Source organism: Pholcus phalangioides, unplaced genomic scaffold, assembly GCF_987345545.1.
Source record: "Pholcus phalangioides strain wild (caught in Gottingen) unplaced genomic scaffold, Ppha-v1.0 ptg000011l_1, whole genome shotgun sequence".
Taxonomy (NCBI): domain Eukaryota; kingdom Metazoa; phylum Arthropoda; class Arachnida; order Araneae; family Pholcidae; genus Pholcus; species Pholcus phalangioides.
The window spans coordinates 13,035,866-13,059,214 of record NW_028301604.1 but is presented as its reverse complement, the minus strand read 5'-3'; the positions used below and the strand labels follow the sequence as shown (position 1 = coordinate 13,059,214).

Here is a 23,349-nt window from a genome sequence, read left to right as displayed (position 1 = left end):
ATCTAAATAGGAGGGGGTCTGGGAGGTTTAAGATAGGCTTAGGTCAGGTTTTTTACTCCCAGACCACGTAGCCGGGAATGCAAGTTAGTTATTGATAATCACAACAGTACCGACGGGGAATTATCCACTTCTGACTTGGATGGCTTCTCGATTGACACTAAATCACTGGGCAAATTAAAATGTGTGCTAATTAATGCCAGAAGCTTGGGTAATAAGAACGATTTTTTAGAAACTATGATAGTTGTGGCGGGCCTGGATCTTATAGACATTACAGAATCTTGGGCAAAAGATGGGGATGAATCTTTCTTACATATCTCAGGATACGATACTTTTTTGAGAAATAGATCTGATAGGACAGGGGGTGGAGTGTTGATATACGTGAAATCATGTTTGAAGGCTAGAGAGTGTAACGTGCAGAGAAGTGACATTGAAAACTATACGGGTTGAGCTTGAAAACAAAAGACATCATAAACTCATTATTGGGGTTTGTTACAATCCACCCAATAGGGATCCAAACTACATCGCCAAACTTCATGATGAAATTTCCTACATGTGTAAGCGTAAGAGGGTTGTAATACTTGGGGATTTAAATTACCCGTGTATAGATTGGGAGAATCTTTCAGCTGGAGATCAATATAAAAGGGACTTTCTTAAGTTGGTGCTCGATAATTTTTTGCATCAGCATGTATCAGAAGCCACTAGGGGTACTGCTATTTTGGATTTGGTTCTTACTAGTTCTGGGGATCTTGTTGAACATGTATCGGAGGGTGACGAGTTTTCTTCCAGTGATCATCGTGTCATTAGTTTTCACTATAACTTTTTAAGGTTGATAACAAAAGTCTGGTTCCTTGTTTTCGGAGAACTAACTTTGATGTTTTGAGAGGAACGTTAGCGGAAGTTCTCAAAGAGACCGGTTGGAATCAGTCGGGGTGGTATGTCAATGGAAAGAATTTACTACGAAGCTGTCCTCTGTTCTGCACGTCATACCCTTTGTTCGAAAAAAGCGTGTTTGTGTATCGCACCCTCTATGGTTTACGGATAGCGCGCGTAACTTTTATCTTGAAAAAAAAAGAGCATTCAGTGAGTATAAAAGTGGACGAGGTGACATATCATTGATTACTGATAAAAGAAGAGCGCTGAAGAAAGCGATAAGGGATAGTAAAAAGGAAGTTGAATCTAAGTTGCCATATAACACTGGCTCTAACCCAAAATCAATTTTGGAAATTGTTATCAAAAAACAGTTTGTGAAGTTGATAGATGAGAATAATGTATTGTCGGATAACCAGCATGGGTTCAGGAAGAGGAAGTCATGTGCGACTAACCTCCTTTGCTTCTATGATCACGTGACTAAGGCTTTGGGTAAGGACAAAAAATTTAGATGTTGTTTACCTTGATTTCCAGATGGCATTCGATCGGGTCCAACATGGTAAACTCTTGAAGCGTTTACACGAGATTGGGATTTGGGGAATCACATACCTAGAGAGGGACATAGAATTGGTTGAAGGGATGCAGAGAAGAGCTACGCGTGTCCTTATTGGCACACGGGGAAGAGAGACTTCATTTTTTGAATATGTTTACATTGTATGAACGCAGGTGTCGGGGAGATATGATCTCAGTGCTCAAAATTTTCAACGGGATGGATAGGATGGGCCATGAATTATTAGTACACCGTCAATCGACTGCTTTTACAAGGGGACACCAGTATCGATTGGTAAGGGACAATGCGAGGTTATGGTGTCGCAGGGAATTTTTCTCTAATATTGATAAATGGAATAGCTTACCCCCGGAGGTAGTAAATTGCAACACAATTGACACGTTTAAAAAGAAATACGATAACATGTTGGGGTAAATCGAGAAGTTATCCATACTTAGAACGAGACAACCATAAGTATTCTTATGGGCATTGTATAATATTGCATCATGTATATATATTGTTTGCAATTGCATTTTTAATTGGGTTGATTTATTTTTGAAATATAAGACATCCATATTTTTTATGGGCATCTTTTTCTCAGCCACCTCGTCGGGCATATTGCCTGTTGTGGCGTTGTATTTGCATTTGTATATGAAACCCCGGGCCATGTCCACATTGGCCCTGGTTCTATGGACAGCCCTGCTGGGTTCTGAAAGTAGTGACAATTTTTCCCACCATATTTCACTTAGAAACTATAATTTTTCACAGCTGTCTGTGACCCCTTCACCACTTGTCATGACTCCTTTTTCATCAAATTTTCACCGGTGCCCCCCCCCCCTAAAATATTCCAGGACCGGAAGAAGTTCATATGGCTCCATGTTGAGAACCGCAGAATTATGATCTGATAGAGAAGATGAAGAAAATAAAAAAAAATTCCGAGAGACACATTGCTATACAAACATCGTATTTCAACAAACACACGACATAACAGTACATAAAATAAGAGATACCCAAAGGCAGGTTATATACAGTAGTAATGGTACTGTATATAGCATATGTGAATCCAAACTGAAGGTTTGCAGGTGAGGGGCCGATAGCGGAAGAAAAGACAGAAATGCATGAATCCAACATGGCAGAGAGTTCTTGTGGTGAAGTGGACCGAATTCGCTCCCACGGTAAGGAAAAGAGAAAGAGAGTTCTCTCGCTGTAGGCAAAAGGGAACGCCAGATCCTATTGTTAAACGATGCCATCTTGCCAAGAGCTCTATCACGCTTAAGAGCTCGCCAGGATTACCTTGGAAGATATGAAAAGCAGTGGAGGCTGGGCCAGGGATTGTGATTGTATTGAGGACAGGAATATATATACAACCATAAAAAGATATATCGCGTCCCTCCACGCGGACTTGAGAGAGAGGAAAAAAGCCAGTGCCATCCCCGACAACAACCTACCCCCAAACGGTTTTCAAAAGAAATTCCCTTCCTTGAGAAATTCTTTGAATATCGCTGGACGACGACGTCGTAGACGTATTTTCCAAGACACCCGCGCCCCAATGCCTCTGAATGATGTGGGCGGTAAGAAAAGAGCCGCCAAAAACTGAATCTGGATGAAACATTTACCCACGGGGGAGGGAGTATAAGAGCAATGGATTCTCTCTCTTTCTATCCTTGCTGGATAAGCTTCTTTAACTCGCTTTCATTCAACAACGATTTCTCGTGGATGAGCCTAGCTCTTGTACAACAACTTCAGGTGCAACTTATATCACTAACACCCCCCCCCCCTCCACTTCTTTCGAGAGCGTTCGCAGGCATTTTCTGTAGGAATACTGTAAACGAACGAAATATCTCTTGGAGAAATAGTAAATACAAAGAGAAATAAAAACATTGCTCTCGAGATCTCAACTATTTCGAACCGAATTTGTTCGATCAGTCGGTCAAATTTCGGCCAATACGTATTCCAAATACTTTAATGCGAATTCACATTTTTCAAGGGTTCTTTTTTTAATTTTTACTAACACTGTATGCCAGTTAAATTCGGTTGTAACATCATTCAAATGACCACAGCATTGTGTCGTTATATAATGAAAGTGTCTATATAACCGAGGTTGAATTTTTCAAGACACTACATAGTTCAGATTGCATTATAAAAACTAGAATACTTCACCCTATTACATAATTCTAATTTCTTGGAAAAATACCACAAAAAAGAAAGCAAAAACGTTGGAAATTTTGTCGTTAAATCCGAGTTTGTTGCAAATCTTTGACGTTGAAAGTGGGGTTCATTAACATTACTCTATATCAGCGTTTCTGAACATATGGTCCGCGACGATGGCATAGGTAGTTAGCAGGCAGACTTGATGAAATTATTCGCCCGTTGTAATTGACATCAGTAATACCCCCATACGGACTCAAATAAAACTATACTTTCGTACTTACGCTCACCAACATCATCGAGGAGAATGCAGGAAATTGCGATCTTAAATACGGTATTTCACTAAATTTTGCAAAAAAATTGTAATTCATTGCTTTAAATGCAATTTGCCAATTACTGTTAAAATTGCTGAAGGTGTGGAAATAGAGGGCTGCTACAAATCGCAGTAAACAAAAATGTATTTCCCGAAAAATATATTCAAATGATCTGGTGACCATATTTTATTAAGAAAAATAAAATTTGGTTAACTGAGGTCTTAAATAAAAATCTGTAAAATACGGGGTTTCGCTAATTGTCCTCAGAAACATTGTCAGAAGAAGGCACAATCGCCAATCCAAATTAAAATTCCAAAAAATTAAGGACAAAACGTTAACCTGGACGTTAAATATGTAAAATGAATATTTATAATTTTTGCCATAATTATCATAATATAATTTACATTATGAAAACGGATGTGTGTGTATTCAGGACTTTAGTAAACATTACAAATTCAAATAAATATTGTTTAAAAAAAACGGGACGAATTTATAAAAAAATCGGAACAACACAAATTACAGGAATGTCCCGTAATACGAGACACAACTGGTCCATCAAATTATTTCAGATATTTTACTGGCCCTTGTTTTCAGTAAGGTTGAGAAACACTGCTCTATATGGAAATTGTCTGGGCTAGCAGATTATCACCGTTCTATCCGAGTTGTGACGAAAAATTCGACTCTAATTTAAAATAAGTTTTCCATTATCACTAGTCTAATTTTCAACTGAAATCATTTTCATGCATTATTGTGGCATTAATAATTATTCGTTATAACACAAAATTTCACACATTAAATTACTTCTTCGAATGAATGTAACTATGAATGAACCGCAATTTTTAGAATTTAGAATTTATTGATACCAACTATATACAAAACGGGGAGAAGATAAAATATGAATAAGGGAAAACAACACAGTGGGATGGGGAGGGGGAAAATCAAAAGCAAATATCCATAATAGAGGAATTATTTCCTTTTTATGGATATTTGCTTCAATATTCCAAATTTATTTATCCATAATAAATTTTTACAAGATTTTCCATTTACAATAATCAATGTCATATCAATTCCACAGGAGCCATGCTAGTGGTCTGACATGCTTCATGTTTATAACAAAGTGATAAACCGATAACTATACAAAAAGTTTTGGTCGGTTAGAACTACAACTGAAATGCGTGACAAGAATTAATTATAGATCGTAGATTTCGCTAGTGATTGTGATTGACCTCGAGCTCGTCTATCGAACCTGTCTTCTTTCCAAATTGGTCATCGAAATCGTAAACATGGGGCAGTTTGTGAAGTCACTTATGGAAATGTAAAATCAACGAAATGAGTTGGTTTTTCGTTCGCCTCCGGGCCAATTTCATCAACGGAAAGGACAAAAAGCCGCAGACTCATTATAAGCAAATGAATGTAGCTGCCAATCCGTGTAGCTGTTCGACCGTTTTTAATATAAACCTAGTTTGATACGTTATGTAAAAACACGTAACGTCGTGAAATTTTGCTGTCATCGTGGCTTTTGAATACCCACAATGAACACGAGGCGTAAGCGTTCACGAAAGTCATGTCTTACATTCATACTTCAGAATGATTACTTAGGACGATAGGTCATGTCATCTTCCACATCATCTTCTTCAGAAATAAAATTTTCAACTGACACGTTCCAAGTATAGTATCAACAGAAAACCGACTGACAGAATGCTTATTACCTGATTGCAAAGAAATTTCACGGCTTTTGAATTTGCATAATATATCATTTTAAACATTTTTATAAGTTCAAGTCTCCCAGAAAAAAAAACGATATATTCCTAAAGGAATGCATTCTATTTCAATAAAAAACCTGCTATTAAGTTTTTTTGACTGAAATATTGATAACAGTATTTTCCACTCAATCATGTTTCCAAAAAAACATGTAAAGCATTATAACTTATGTTTTTTTTCCTAATACATAAAGAACGAGGGGAAAAATGCAAAAAAAAGTTACTGACCTTTCCATTTATGCCATGTTTGAGCTTTAAACTGCGTTCGATACCGTCACGATCAAAACTTGACCTTTCGTTGGATACGTCTTGGAACAGTCCAAGATATTCCCCGCTCTATTGTTGGTATTTGAAATCCTGGAAACAGATAAATACATTATTTTTGTGAAAATTGCTTTCAGATTATTTCAATAGTTCCTATCCAGCCAATTTTACCATAAATATTGTTACAAAATTCAGACAGTTGTCGTGCAACATTATTTAATGTATTTAATGTTCCCAGCAAATTCTGCTTGATTATTTATTGAATTACTCTGATATACACTTTTATTTTATTTACCAAAACTGCTGAAGAAAGAAATACAATTCGAAATCCTGACCTTTCATTTTTCGAGTTTCAGTAATTTTCCAGTGACTTTTTAAATTTTTCCCTGACTTTTGCCAAATATTTTACATACACTGACTTTCCTTAACCAACTTTAAATTTCTCTGACTTTTTAGGTCGCCAGCCCTGTCGTCAACCTTATATTTGCATATTGGAGTAAGAGAGGTGGTAATGAAGGTTACATAAAATTACTGCTCACGTATCCAGAAAATAAATTCTTGAATTTATTTAACGATAGCATGGGATGATCATGTCGCTATAATAGCGCAACGTGTAATCAAAATTAGCCGAAAATTAATGAGTAGTTTGTGTACCCGATTATCAACAATTTCAATTAGAAGAAGAGAAGCATTATCGATAGACCAAGAATTGGTCTGCCACGTGATGTGAGAACATGGAATATGCTAGACACAGAGGCAGCTCACATCCGACGAAATTCTACTTTTATTTGCAATTTTGCCAAGACGAAATTTCTAGAAACAACGTGTAATGCCTCAATCTATTTTATAGGGTATTGGATGTTGGGGTATGACAACTTCTCTCTCAAAACCAAGACGTATCTGTGAGAAAACGACCCGGTATAAACACTATCCAAAGACATTGAACTGGAATCCATATTGGAATATATGAGTCGCAGGTTGTTCAAAAATCAAGCAGGGAGCTTCCAACAGCATTCAGCTGTTGAAGTATGTTTTCACTGAAGTTTTTTCAGTGAAAACATAGTGTGCGTTAATTCATACGACCAAAAATAGAGAAAACAAAGACTGACAGACTCTGTGAGGGCCAGTGGTAGTCATTTTGAAAAAAATAATTAATGGAACGTACACACACAAGTGGTGCCAACATTGTGTCAAAAATAAAGAGAAATATCTTTGTAAATACGTTTCCAATTCATTCCACGAGTATTAGCAGTATTTAAGACATGGCCATCAAAGAAATCATTTCTAAATTTCTGCATAAATATTAAACATGCATTAAAACAATGCACTGTATTTGCACTGAAAATCAATTTGAATCAGTTCTTCGTTGTTGTTTTATTAAATATTGCCAAAGTGTTAGTTAAAAAAAATGTTCTCTAAAGCGTTATTAATTATGCAAATCACGTTAACTTTACTAAATTCAATGTTTCATTCATAATATTCTTATTCAATTCCGCTTATGCATAGACATTTCTTATTTCATCAACCACCTGTAACCACCCATCAAACATCTTAAAAAATTATGATATTTTTTCAACATTGATGGATGAAAGTCATGGCAAAAATCACAAAAATTAGAATGATATTTCACAAGTGTCTGAGTGGATATTTCTAGAATCGTGGCAAAGTCAAAAAGAGTTGGCAAGGGGTGAAAGGGCCCTAGAAATAGGAGAACACGTGCATGGACTTTGTAGGTCCTGAGAAGAAGGGGGAATAGATACCATGTTAGTTCTAGAGCACACGGGTCGTTGACCCTTCCCACAAGACAGGGATTTCTAGAGAATCTCAAAGAATGAAAATGAATTACTTCAAGCAAAAGGGCAGATGGTGGTCGGGGAAGAGCCTTTTTACCTCCTAAAGAACCCCCTGCTTTACCTTATATATGTGTATTGCGAGAGAGAAAGAGAGGCTCTCTCTCTCACTCTCACACACACACACTCTCCTCCGTATGTCCCATCCTGCGCAAAAGTCTTAAGAAAGTGGTCGTCGACATTCCTACAAAGTGAGCTGGGACCTTTTATATTCAGGAAAAGGGAAGCGATTAGAAGCGCTTGTCTGGAAAGCGTTTCACACCGTTGACCTCGCCTGATTCTATCCGCAGGACACCCCTGAAGAAGGGAATCTTTTATTATTATGCTGTGTGCTGCCATTGCTTAAACCTCTGTTGTGTCGTGGCTGACTGGATACTTTGCTATAAATTTTTAGGTCATACAGGGAAAAGAGTGAGTGTGACTCATCGGACTGGTGCGTCTACAACGCGCGCCAGCGAAAACTTTTATTATCCACAATCACCGAAGTCTTCCGTTGTCTTACAGCACTCGTTTACTTAGACAGAACGATGACCCACTTGTATGGCAGAAGAAAGGGCTTGATGTTGTGTTCCGCGAACATAGCCCAACAATAAATGCATCGGCGGCCATGCAAGTTCACTTCGCAATAAACTACACTCGGTGTGTGAAATATGTGACGAACGATGCAGTATAAAACTCGCTCTTCCCAGCGAAACTACGGCCAGAAAATACTTCGAATCAAAACGTATCATCGCTTGTTAGTGTTGTGAGCTGGTCATATCATAGGTACTCATGATTTCTGAAAGAGCTTTTCTGAAGTTCCACACAGGACCGTAATCAGAGATATATTTCTGAGGGATGCCACTGGCATTTCGGGAGGGGGGACATGGCGATGGAACAATACACTTGAACAGGTTATGCCATATATATCAATAATTTTACATTTCGGATGGGGACTGCCCGTCCCACTCGCTCCGGCCTTGTTTCCACACTTAAATTTCCCATTGGTGTACAACAAAAATATGTATAGTTTAGAAATATTCATATCAGTTTGTTTTCTGTGTTACAGACTTCTAGTTCGTAACACAGAAAACAAACTGATATGAATATTTCTAGTTCGGCACGAACAAAAATGTGGCAAATGACTGATTTAAATACTTTCACTAAATTTCGCAGGTTTTGCTCAACACGATAACTTGTGGACATTTCTGCCCTATAGGCTTTTCATTTGGCTCACCAGTAAAGAACAGCTCTTTCTATCATTTATTATAATTCCGGCGGCACTACTACACATACAAATACGAGGGCTACAACAGGAAAATTTCCAAACACTGTTTCTGAAAATTAGGGTGGCTTCCAATTTATTACAGGAGTTTAAACCTCAAATCTCAACTCCCTTTAGAAAAGAGTCATATCCTCTAACTTTTAAGACGATAATTTTATTTGACTACTTTAGCAATTTCTTTAAAAATTAAAAAATCAAATTTTTGAATACCACAATTTTACGAATACCGTGTTGTCAGATCCTCATTCAATGCAATTTGCTTCAAAGTTGCCCACCAGTTTAAATTTCTTATAAAATGATTATCTTAGTCGCTCACTCAACTATGACACATCGTCACATAATTTCCATATCGAAGTTGTATACGATTTTATATTCAGTTCTAGAAGGTGACAAAAGAAAAAATGCCAGGATAGAGATATTTTGCCTATCATCCGTCGGATCACTGCAAGATATATCAAGTGAGAGAATCCGAATAACACATTTTCTTTCTTAATTTTAAGAGTACAAGAATTACCCGGTCTACCAAAAATTGTCTAATTACAAGACTCTCACCACGTTATAACAACAAAAAAAAACACGAAATAAACACCTGCAGGAAAAGGAAATACTAACGTTAGAACTAAAATGACGTAAAACTCAGACAGACTGAGACAGCCTTAAAAATAAAAAAATACCACAGGAAAAAAAACAATAGACTATATGTCATTTGCTCACCCAGAAGGAACCAAAGCCAAAAAAGTCAAAAAGATAAATACTACTTGTAAACAAGCTGCGATACCATCTGGATATTGCATTAAAAATATAAAAAAGAAAAAGCCACAGAGAAAAAAAAAAATGAGACGGTGAAAAAAGAAAAGAAATGTTGGGCAAGAAACATTTGCAAGTCTATTTATTTATTATCTGCCGTTATGAGCCCATTACGAGCGCCCGCCGTTTGGTAAAAGATGCCATTTCATGCTCTCATGAATCCTCTCCTCCTCCTCTTCTTTCTTCTTACTTAGAAAACCTTAACAAGCGCGTCGTGCTACTTCTTACTACGCACCCAACTCACGTACAAGAACAAAAACTCTTTAAAAGGAATATTAAATCCAGATAAATCACGCTCAACGAAATCAACTCGAACGTTTCACTTACGGAACGACAAAACAAAACGATCCCTTTTTTATTCTACTTTCAGTGCGAGAGGAGGCTTCTTTTCCCCTTCTTCGGGGACATAATGTGAAAATTAATATTATGAATGGGATCTGGAATCGATTAAATGAGATCGGTGTATTCTTGGGAGGGGAAACAAACGTCTAACGAAGTTAATATTCCCAAACCGCCGGAGACGCACAATGAATGTCGACCAAAAAATATCTAATTCTGTTGTAAAGAAGAAGACGTTCCAAAAGATAGTGATTTTCTTAAGGTCTGACACTCAAAACCATGACGATGTATACTCGCGATATCCTCGTAAAAATAAAACGCCCTTGCCACTCACACACGGCCCTTGCTCTATCCTCATAGGGCAGTGGTTCTCAGAGTGTGCGTCGCGGCTCCTAGGGACGTCGCGAAACATTGTCAGAGGCATCGCAGTGAGCTGTTAATAATGATATGTACCGGTTCGGCACTTTGAATATCATTGTTATTTTTCGTTGTTAGACTATTGAGAGGAGCCTGGAATGGACGTTGACCAGATAAGGGAGGTCCAGAGCAGGGTGTGGCGAAAGTTTGGCAACCACTGACATTGGAGATATAAGCTGGATACCCCAAGGTGTGTGAGCCCTGGTGCACACCCATATCAGAGCTTTGGGACGCCCGTGGTAGGCACGACGGTCATTTTGAAAATCCCTGCCATAAGGAATGCAATATGTGTATTGCAGTCAAACCCAGACTTCATGAATCAGATAAAACCGAAAAAATTTTTAAATCGAAAGAAAATTTTATATCGGGGGTTGAGATTAACTCAAATATTCGCACAGGAACGTCTAAAAAATTCGTTAAATCAAAGAGTTTGTTAAATCAGAGTTCATCATATTGGGGCATGACTGTATGTGATAGCTGTAAGGCCAGATATGGTCCAGGCTCTGTCCCATAGGGGAATGTATGTGATAGCTGGTGGGTCAAAATGATTTTAAATCTTGTTTTTCGGTTCCATTCGTTTAAAAAAAAAGTTCGTTGTTTTCATTCCATCGCTTTCGGTGTACTAAATATCGATTAAATTAGTACAAGGAATTTGTTCTGTTTGTAATTTCTTTGTTGTCATTTATAAAGTTTATGTTGCTGTATTCAGGTATAATGGACACATCTATGTTGTTACCGCAATTATTTTCAATTTCTTTTGTTGACCATTTAGTTGAGTAATTTGAATGCGTTGACCTTCGAGTTTGTATTTTAATTTGTATTAGACCAGGAATTAAATACAAACAAATTCGGAACACATTCGTGTTGTCATCGGAAGTCGAATTGAGACTGTTGGGTCGGAGTTTGATGAGCTAATCATCCGGCTAATAGGTTGACGCTTTAATTTTAGAGAAGGGAAAATTAAACTGGTCGGAGAAATAGCCAAAAATATATTATATAACAATCATCGATGCCTATACGTGTTTTAATGGTGAACTGATTGCCAAAAAACTGCCACAGGAAGTAAACAATAGTTTTCGTCATTCGGATAACATAGGATCTCGATCTGTAATCAACATTTCCCTTTTCATCATTAAAATTAATACAGCAGATAAAATGTTTCATGAATGTAATTCATCTAATATTATTGAGCATCACGTTGTCATATTCAGTCACACAATGACCATTCCATCTTCTACTAAAAATGTCTTTAAAAACATTTTTTTGGACTTCGTGCCTGAGTATATACATTATCTTAATTTTTTCTTCCAAATGTGTGATATCACAAAAAATTCCCAAACTTACTCGGATAACAAAAAAAAACCACATTTTTCAAGAATAAATATCATTCAAAAAATAGAAACTCCAAAGAATGATAGTTTACTCAACAGAAAGAGGATCAGAGAGGTGAGAAAAATGCACTTATATTTAAAGGGAAAGAAAGTTATAGAAGCTCTCTTTTAGTACTAATTATTAGGGGAGAGCACTGATAGCCAGATGCAAAAGCATTTCATTCCGGAGGGTCGAACATATGCTTTATATGCCGTAAAAATAAATCAGCGTCCATTACGGAAGGTTAAATAGATAATTAATGTTCATAACGCCGCCTCATAAAACCGTTACATCATCGGGTCGATGAGCGAAAGCATCGTATAATGGGATGTGTGTGTATATATATATATGTCGAGGGGGGTAAGGAGACATTTAAATTATTCACTTCATAAACTGGTGGCGAGGACTTGCTCTCGCGTTTGTTTTATGTAACTTTTACGTTTTTGAAATCAGCAGTATATATAGAGATGCATCTCTCTCTCTCTCTTTTATGTACAAACAGCATTAAAGGGGGATGAACGTGTATATATATATAAATATATAGGTTATCTACAGGCTGCTTCTTGAAGTTTTAATGTTCCAGAAAAATAATTTTCTATTCCGAACCCTTTAGTGTCCATCACCTCATGTGCAAAAACTAGAAGTATATTAACAAAACCGAAAAGTAAAAGAAATCTCATTATAAAAAATAAAATGAAAATAAAATTATTTAAAACTCATTACGAAAATAAAATTTGCAAATGGGCAAAATTTTTCCCCGCGAGAATTAAATTCCAATACTGTTTTATCGCCATGTATTTCGGATGCCAGAGAAAATTAAAAAAAAAAGATTTGCTAGACATTTGATGTATGGCTTTTTAAGTGAATAAAATAGGTGAAAAATAAAACGAACGAGAAATATCTATTAACGATTGACGCCTTGTTATGTCGACACCCTTCAAATGAGACCAAAAAATGCAAATCACCAAGTGACCTTTAGCTGAATAGTCGCGCTAAAGAAAGGATCGTGTGCAAAATTAGAGAGTTTAACCGCAGTTAAGGTGAATAGTACAGTAAATGTGAGAAATCACCTTTTTTATTTTGTTGGTCACTGCTCCGTGTGGGAGAAGGATCTATTATAAAGGAGAAGGGTCTCGCGAATTGCTTTATGAACCTAACGTTCATAAGATAACGGTTGTTAGAAGCGGCTTACAAAATTATAGTTGACTTCTCGGACTAGCTAACTTGTCAGAAATTGAGAGATAGTCTCAAGAAAGAATCAGTAAACACAACCATAGTACACTAAACACTGGGTACGTTTGTGGATACGGGCATGAATGACAGGAACGTGTCCTTGAAGTTGACTCTTTTTTCAGCAGTATGCATAAGATATCTGTGGCGATCGCTACTTTCGTAATGCCTCTAGGCAATAGGTGGAGTGGTCATATGGAATGAGTTTGTCTCTAAAGGAGTGTTAAGTTTATATTCAAGCCAGATGCGGCTGATACGAATTAATATGTATACGTATCTAAGATGTTCATTTTTCTCTGGAATATTTTTCAAAATATAGTAGATTCTCTTGTATAATAATTTTTTTATAAAGGATGTACGGTCAAGTTGTCACACAGACTTTAGACCAAAGGTTCTAAAAGTATGTGTCGTGGCTCCTAGGAGCATAGTCAACTATTGTCAGGGGCGTTGCGGTGAGCTGTTGATATTGAGATATTGTTATCGGGCGGGGTTCGGTGCTATGAAAATTATTGTTATTTTTCTTTGTTTCACTATTGTCGAGATAATTGTTGACTAGATCAAGGGAGCAGAGGATGACAAAAGTTTGAGAATCACTGTTTTAGGCCGTTGTTTATAGAAACATACTTTCAATCAGAAAAAACATTCAAAAAGAGTGCCCATTTTATATAAAGCTATTTATTCTACTAAGAGCCATATATCTACTAAGAAACAAAATTAATTTTCTCTTTGTCCCGTTCTCCAACTTACAGTTGAAAAGTTATTACCCTATCTTAACTGAGACCAAGAAAAAAAATCCATGTGTCTCTACGTGCAAATATACGCCAAAATATTGCTCATTGAAAGTTAAGGAACAATCTCAGAATTCGGAAAAGTTTCAGTAAACTGCCAATTCAATTCGAAGAATCTTTCAAATTTTCGCGCTGTATTTTCTCAACGTTCTCTCTTCATACGTATATATATGCTGTTCTTTTCTTCATTTTGAGCCATTTTTAAATTAAAATATGTTGGCTAATATTGTACTTGGAAACGCAGTATGTTTTTCTGATGGGCTCACTGGAGAGAGAGGGCATCATTTTTTAATTGGAAGTTAGTGGACGGAGATGCATAAAAATATCTCAGTACATATACAGCACCTTATAAAATGAATGACATATCTAAAATAAGAATGTGATTTGGATATCTTTTCTGATTGAATGTATCTGCAATGTAAGTAACGGTTCAAAAGATAAAGAGCACATATAAGACCCTAACTTCATACCCTACGTGAACAGTGAAGAAATTGTTATAGGAACGCTCACATTTTCGTCAATTCACTTTGAATTAAAAATTATTCTCTTAATTTTAGCACTTTCTATGCAACAAATTTTTTAAGGAGAGGAACCACTCCGCTCTATTAAGACTCGACTACAATAAGCATTGTCATGGCCATCTGATGAGAAAACCTCTAGATGTTATGGTACCTTGAATTTTCAAAACAATTCAAATTTCTGGAATCGCAACGCGAGGAATTAAAACTTTTGAAGCTGGATTTTGCTAGCGTTTATGAGGGTAAAATCTCTGGTAAAATCCGTTGGAATTCGTTAAGGAATTTTGCTGGAAGAACGATACCAAGGAAAACGAGGAAAGTATTTTCTATTGGTTGTGTTGCAGACAAAGACATCGTTAAGCTATATTGGAACTGTGGATGGATTCCTCTGTGCGTGAACAATCTGTCTTGAAGACCTGTTCTCCCAGCCAGCAACTATAAAGCAAAACAAACCTTTCCTCCAGGGGACAGACCGTTATCACCTACAAGACCCATTCAGCAAGGCGCCAGGAAGCCTGCCTCATGGTATAGGGGGGAAATGCAGAATAGGTAGGAACAGCAACGACCACCATGTGCGTATGGATAGCAATGACTCTCGTAAAGAAAATTCATAGAATTGAGTCTGGTGACCCTTTCCATATCCTACAACTAGTCAACAGATGACCTGTTCTCTCTGTGCGTATATTTCCAAATACCAGATCAGTATCCGAAGAGGATAAAGTAGTCTTATTTCATCTCACTAGGTAGAAAGTTAAAACCAAATTATTGACCGGTTTAGCATGATTTGGAAGCCTAAAGGCAAACCATGATCAGGAATAACTACTTTTATTGCCACAACTGTAACCATATATTGAAGGATTAGCAAAATATGCTCCGAGTTGAGAGAAGGTTATTTTTTTAAGAACCGAATCGGTATGGACAACAACATACTTTCTAACACAGGAACATAAAAAACGAAACCTTCACTGTGTTCTAGGAAGTGTCTTTGAAGTTTACAAAGTGTGTTCATATACAGTATAATCAATTGGGAGATCCCATGATCGAGGTTTGTTAATGAGTAGAAGAATGTAGCCTTGGTGACGGATTATCACTAACCTTTTCTTTCCAAGTGACATCAAAGGACAAGAGAATAAATAATCTCCGTCTATAAATTCAGTTAAATGAGCGACTCAAAATTAAGATGTTGGTCTGAATCAAAGATTTAAATTAATTGACTCTTGAACTCGACTTATTTTTTTCTTAGTTTTATTTTCTCCTATTTAAAACCTAAATGTCAAACAGCTGAAAGTAAGAAATCGAACGCCACAAGACGACGGCATCAGCTAAACAACCAGGCCAGAACTGCGAATACAACTTTAGTATTTTTGTTTGAAAAGCTTATTTAATTGAGAAATATGGTTATTACCTTAATTGAGAAATTCGGAATCTCATTATTTTTGAATTTTTCTCTTTTCTTTAGAAGTTTCGAGAAAAGAGATTAAAAGTTCATCTATGTTTGCGGGGAAAATAAAAATATTCGTTCTCGTATATTTAAGTGATTTTAAAATAATTAAGATGTGTTTGCGTGTGTTCACAATGGCGTTGGTTTGATTTTCTTCTAGTCATGAGGTTATGCATAAAAATACGTTCACTGCAGTCCTTTGTAAAGTGTTCTAGTGAAAATATGAAAAAATTAAAAATTTGAAAAGTCATTCGTAAATTTACTAATGGAAAAATTATTGATATATTCCTTCCTGTTAATGTGCTGTTATTATAAAAGTTATCTGATGATACACACTATAGAAAAATTGATGATAAAATGAAAGAGATTCATCGATACGCGATATTACATGTCACAGCACTAGACAACGCCTTGAGGATTCGATCTCTAATCTGGGTGAAAATTTCTTATCTATCTTCTTCGGCGAGAGTATAATGAAGATAAAGAGTAAACAAACTTCCGGAAACTTAAGGTCACAAGATATTTATTGGGCAATACTGAGAATCCTTTCGAAGTCAATACATATTTATGTGAAGGACTTTTCAATCATCCAAATTAATCTGGAATTCCGAACTATTTTGAATCGCTATATCTTTACACTAATAGCTTTCGGGAAAAAAATGTCAAGATAAATGAAAATATATATGGCAATTTGAAAATATAAATTAGATAATTCTTTCAAAAAGCATAAAAATAGTAAGCTAAATTAATGATTTATCAATGTCACTGTACATTCGAAAGCATCAGATAAAATTCCAAGCATGAAAGATTTTTTTTTGTACATATTTTCGTTTTTAGAATTTCTGTGGGTTAATGCATGATTATAGAAAACACTGGAGAGATGATGAAAAAATGCACGATGGTTTTTGGTGGTATTGCATACAGATAGATGATAATACTTTCATAAATACACTAAAAACTAAAAGAGTATTTTTTTTCGGGGTGCGAGAAAACGAAAAAACCTAAAAGCTGTCTTTCTCTCATCTTTAGGTTAATGAACTAGCTTTCTTGCTCTCACGGGCCTCGCTATCAGTTTCAGAGATGCTCCTCCTTATCCACGTGTTATTATAAAGCTGACGTCGATGACCATGTATCCAAAAGTAGAGCAGAATGTGCTTGATATCGGTTAAGGTCCTAAGCATCAGAAGAGAGATAGATATAGAATGAAGTAGAAAAAAAAGAAAGAAAAACACAGACAGATCTCAGCCATATACCATTAGGTTAAAGTCATGAGGTCGTTATAGAAAGATCCCGATCTTTAGACTGCTGACCATCGAAAAGAAACAACAAATCTTGCTGAGATCTGCTGAAGGATTTTTCTTGGGCCTCCAAGTTTTTCCACACAACGCTGTAACATGTGCGATATGACACTTTAGTTTTCTTTTCTTCGATTCTTTTACGGTTCGTTTTGTCATAGCAAAAAGACTTTATGCACTTTCAAATATTGAGACAAACATCATGAATATTTCAGTAAGTTTCAATCTAAATCAGCACAGTCGGAGATCGGTAAACTAGGCACATGGCTATATAGAAAAAATGCTTTTTGAAAAAATCATCTTGACTTCTTTTGGAATTATATTTTCACCTATCGGACTGAAATTTATTTGCTATCAATTCTAAAAAACATCGCTGGAAAGAACACGAAATTTTCATAATTATTCCATATAATATACGTTAATTTTTTTCTTGTCCACACACACACTATTTCTAAAAACACAATACATTGCCTACTCAAACATATTTTTCAGCAAAAATTTTGAACGGCTATAAACATGGACCTATAAACCATAGGCGGGGATAGACTTGGAAGTCTGGGAGGGGGGGGGGCGGCACGATGATGATGATGTCAATTCATATATACATTTATACATTAGATCAGTCGACTCCACCTTTGACGTTGGGGTGGGGGGGCATCCCGTATCTCCGCCCATGCTATAAACAATTTTAGACAATTCGGTGCTCGGCTTGAGATGACCTTCATGCAAGCGATTTTGATTTTAATTTTAATTAATGCTGGAGGCCGGGATGCTCGAGCACAATACCCCTGGCCACGTCCCTCATCAAAGGTGGGACTTGGGCAACAGCCCAAGGTGCCCGAGACGATTTCTCGTCCTCTTTTTGTTTTTCACACTATAAATCACTATAGAGGGGCAAGTGAAAAGTCTAGTGTGGGACCCTGCCAAAGATATTACCCTTGGGGCTCATGCCTCTTGCTATATACATAAACCACAAAATTTTAGCTGTCATTCTCACCTATTTCGGACATATCTCTTTACGTTGTCTACATATCTTTATTCTTTCACCCAAAAGGCAATCTCTTTCTACAAACCACTCATTATACAATCACTTGAACTTGGATTTCAAATCTGTGCAATGAATATTGGAGGCACAATACTGTATATTATCCCTATCTAATACCTTCATTCAAATACAAATACAGAGGCCAAAACAGACAAAATGCCCAACGAGGTGGCTGAAAAAGATGCCCATAAAAAATATGGTGTCAAATATAACCAAAATATAGAAACTCAGTATGAAAGCGCATATCACGAAAGAAAAAAACTAATAAATAAATACATAAAACACTGTCCATAAAAAAGATTATGGTTGTCTTATCTAAGTAAGGATAGCTTCTCGATTTTTCCCACTACATCTATCGTACTTCTTTTTAAAGGTATCAATTGTGTTAGAATTCACGACCTCCGGAGATACGCTATTCCATTCATTGACAACACTATTAGAGAAAAACTCCCTGACACAACAAAATGCTGTATTGTCCCTTACTAAGATCGATACTGGTGTCCCTTTATCGAAGCAGTTGGTTGATGGTGTATTAACAACTCATGATGGTGCATCCTATCTATCCCGTTAAAATATATCCCCATAAACAAGATAATATTAATTGAAATATTCTCAAGATGTACTCATTTCCTGATCAAAACTCGCACACATTAATAAATATCATTTTAAATGCACTTGACAAATCACAAAATATTTTTATATCCGTACAGGACAAAAAAAAATTCACAATAAACATCCTCAAAAGCAATGCCAGGAAATTCAAAACATACATATTACTTATCAGATCGGAAACGTACCAAAGGAAATTCGATATGCAATGAAACAATTAAACAAATGGAAAGACAATAACAAGTAAAATAAATATAAATAAAAAAAAAATAAAACGCCGGCGCGGCTCTTTTCAATATCTTTGGAATAATTTATATTCATTACTACAACGTGAAAGACAATAACCAGCAGCGCCACTGCTCTGCAAATAAGGCGGGAAATCTCATTTGCAAAACTGAAACTCGCTCACATCCCGGCACATGAAATAATAGAACGGCACTAAGAAATTACAACGGCCCACGTCGCGCGAGAAGAAGGGAAAATTCAATTCGACTTAAATAATAATAAAAATAACATGAATATTTAGACATTTTTCCGGAGTACGGAACGCGCGCGCGGTTATTTGTTATTTTGTAGCGTCGATTAAAAAAATGAAAAGAAAAAAATAAGCTATAGCTGTAGCGAAGAAAGTGAAAAGAAAAAAAAAAATGCAGTTGTCATAACTACCAAAGAACTAACTTCGTATCTGACCCTAACACCCACGCATTTCCATTCACGCGCGTACGCGAAAAAAAGCGAGGAAAAACACAACAGCCCGTAAAATTATTATGTTTTGTTTTTTCTTTTAAAAAAAAGGTAATCTTAATATAAATACAGAGACTGACTTACCTGGTTGTGATGCTCTTACAGATTCTCTGTTCGCTATCTTCTTTTTTTTTTTGCTTGTTTTTATTTATATATATATTTTTTTTTACTTTCTGTATCAAACTTGTTTATTGCTTATTAGAAAGAAGTAAACACTACGAGCCAACCTTCCGCCATCTTGGCAGTTTTTATGTATGTGATGTGAGTGAAAGAGAAGAACGGAGAGAATATTATTTTGAAATGCTGTAGTACTCACGAATGTTCACAGATGGCGCTGCTTTCAAAAGGCGGGAGCCATTGAATTGTGGTTGTGTGATGCGATCCCAGGTTCGCGGAGCAATGGCTTTAGCGCTTTTTTTTTTTTTTGCTCTCCTCGGCTTTTTTTTTTTTAGTTTTTTAGGTGGGGTTGTTATTATCTGTTTGGCGACAGAGAAAGTTTCAGAAAAGACGTTTTTATCGCCAAAAAGTCCTTTCTTGTGTGTGTGTGTGTTTTTTTTTTTTTTGTTTTTTTTTTGTCTTAATAGAATCTCTCTTCCTTTTGTTCGTAACCATTTAGATTTTTAGGTGGATTTTGCTACTGCCCTGTTCTAAAGAATTAGGGAATTTTTTGTTTGTTTCTCTAGTTTTTTGAGGAAGCACACCAATCAACGTGAGATAGTTATCAGTTTGCCACAGAAGAGAAATCGCATTTCCTCTCTTTATTCTTCTACAGTCTTTGTGTCTGGTGATGCATCATTTGTAAATGTGATTTCCGTCAATGGGATCGACATTCCGGAAAAATCAATGAGCACGTTAATGAGAGAAAGCTCTGGATATACAGGGTGATTCAGAATAAAATTATCCGACTTCAAAATTATGCTGTATATATTTTCAACTTAACAGCGCAGGATTACATAAATATGAAGAAAAAATGTTCAAGTTTTACTTTACAAATATTAAATATGATTAATTTTTGTCACACCAACAAGACCGTAGAGGGGGGAGACTTGGGGTTTGGTCCCCCGAAATATGAGAAAATGACCGAAAAAAGGGAAAAAGATGGCCAAATCTATTGTTCTATCACTTTGGTTCCCCCCCACCCCGAAATGAAAGTGGTCCCCCCCGAACGAAATTTCCGATTACGGGCCTGCACACCAAGGTGGTATATCAATGCTTGCAAAACACGTTCTAATAAAAGTCAGGTGCAAAAATTTTCCATCTCCATGGCCTCTTTCATGTGAAAACAAAATTTTATATCTAATTTTAGGTCGCCCACTGGAAGCTACCGCGAACGAAATTAATTCGCTTGTATGCGCAAGACTACTATCGCGGCCTTGCGCATACAAGCGACATGTTTCGTGAATTCTTTTTACTCAAGGTAGCTTCCGGTGAACGACCATCTTCAGTCGCTTTAGCTCAGTGTTTCCTAAGGTGGGCAATACCGCCCCCTTGTGGTTGATAGAATGAACCAGGGGGGCGATAGAAGCTACGTGCTTAACATAGGATCCTATGGGTTGACTTGAGTTGGAAGTTGCTGATGAAGGGGGCGATGGAACAAAAAAGTTTGGGAAACTATGCTTTAGCTCGTCACTGGGCTTCGGAATTTGTAAGTTATACAATTTGTATGGCTTGTAACACGTTCGTTTCCTCATCGCATGACAAGAAAGGAACAACGTCTCAGGAACACTCTGAACTGTGATCAGTGGCTGACATCATTCAAATGAAAAAACACAGAAAGCTTTAAGCAATAGTCTTTCTGCTAACTAAACGCCATTTTACTTCTTCACCAAAAGTGCTTCATAACTGCACCAAAGTACTGCACACTAGCGTTAGCGTCATTAATTGCTCATAATCTAAAACCGTCTTTCCTAAAGTGGGCAATATCACCCCCTCCCCCAATGGACGATGAAATCATGGGCGGAGATGCATGGGGGGGGGGCATTGCCTCCCAGCGTCAAAGGTGAAGTTGACTGATCTAATGTATATATGCATGTATGAATTGACATCATTATCATCGTGCCCCCCCCCCCCAGACTTCCAAGTCTATCTTTCCCCTTATATTCATGTATTAATTCTCATTCTGTTTATTCATTTCAAAATATAGGAAGTTCGGGTATAACGCGTGGAATAATATTTTTATTTATTTATTTATTTATTTTTATTATATATATTCCATTTCAAAATACGATAGAAACCTGTAATCTGCATTTTGATAAAATTTGAATTTTTGTCGTTGCATTGACAAGTAAATCGTATTTAAAAATGAATGTTATGTCTGAGAACCCCGTAGTTCCAGGACATTCTCGTATTTTCACGCAATTTAATAATGGACTGCTTGTGCACAGGAAGATTTTGAAAAAGACTAGAAAAACAACTAGCACAACTAGATGGGTATTTTTTCCAACCAAATGGCCGAAAAAAAAGACGAGATCTAGTTGAAAAATAAACAAGTTGGCCATACTGCTTCTGCCCTAAAACAGTCAACATGGATCTCAGAGAACCGACGCATATTACTGTCATACCTCTTCTCTCCAATCTTCCCAAACTTTTCATCTTGAACTAGCCCAAATCGATGATATGTAAAATGTCCTATATTACCCGGCACACAATCTTTGAAGAAATAGCGTCGCATCTAACCAAGAAGAATCGCCAGCTAAAAATGGGCAAAGCGCAATAAAATGGAACACTTGTGATGTATGTACATTGTGTTTAGTTTCAAATTACTAGGCTCTCTTCCGATAATTAATAAACACTTTTGAAAACTAGTCTGAGTAAATTTCTCGAATTGTCAAATCTTCTCATATAGCAGCCGTGGTGATGGTAACAATCGATGCGACTTTGATTCTATAGCATCATGTGACATTTTGAAATAGTTTATCAGTGTTCACTTCACCATTATAAATATACGTGACAGTTTGATTCCGATCGCCTGTTTCTGAAAATTCAGCAGACGCGATGAGCCCCAAAAAATGGATTTCAATTGTTTGAGAGAGAGAGAGAGAAATGTGGTCATATATCTTTTCGCTATCCCTCCACCCCCTATGTCTACAGCGTTATTCCTGTAGGGCAAGAAATTGCTTTATAGAAGCATTTGGGAGGGTTCAGGTCTGCTAATAGGAAACATGAACAGTATCAGTTCTTTTTTTTAGAAATTTATAACCTTAAGTAGTCCTATGTCGAGGTGGACTCAACACAGGTCAACATCAGGAAACAACGGTACTTTCTTGTTACAATGGTCCCTTACGTCAATAGAGAGGCTTCTTAGCAGAACTCTCAAAAGCTATACAAAAACTGCAAAGGGACAAAAATCAAGGGGCCTTTCTCATTGCTGGGAGGTGAATGAACTGCACTACCCAAGTGCCGAAAAAACGTCTAGTTTTAAACTTCCGCAAAACGTTCAAGAACTCGACTCTGCATTATCTACTTTGCTCTGATGTACAAACCAATCAACAAAACAAGCGACGATAATAAACAATAATTTAGAATGTAATCAGAATCATTGAATTTTTTTAAATATTTTCTCTGAGACCAATTGATGCGGTGTTTTTCAAAGAAGTTTCATTTGTGCAATTTTTACCTTAATACGACTTTTTAATGTGGCTTTTCTGAAAGTTGTATTAACGGTGTTCAACTGCAGCACATGTATATCTATCCAAAAACCATATCCGTCCTGGCCTAATAAAGAGATTCAT

At 36.6% G+C, this 23,349-nt stretch overlaps 1 protein-coding gene across 3 annotated transcripts in view; it reads right to left on the bottom strand.

Moving 5' to 3' along the window:
* The window catches only part of LOC149080080 (uncharacterized), a 440,318-nt gene extending 420,299 nt beyond the window's left edge, over positions 1 to 20,019 (bottom strand). The window contains exons 1-2 of one of the 3 annotated variants that reach the window (XM_089239054.1): positions 19,703 to 20,019; positions 5,865 to 5,993 (exon numbers count right to left, since the gene is read on the bottom strand). The gene's annotated coding sequence lies outside the window, so the exon portion shown is untranslated. The remainder of the gene's footprint in view (positions 1 to 5,864; positions 5,994 to 19,702) is intronic. The other 2 variants (XM_089239050.1, XM_089239049.1) reach the window with 2 other exon arrangements.
* Positions 20,020 to 23,349: the final 3,330 nt, after the last annotated feature.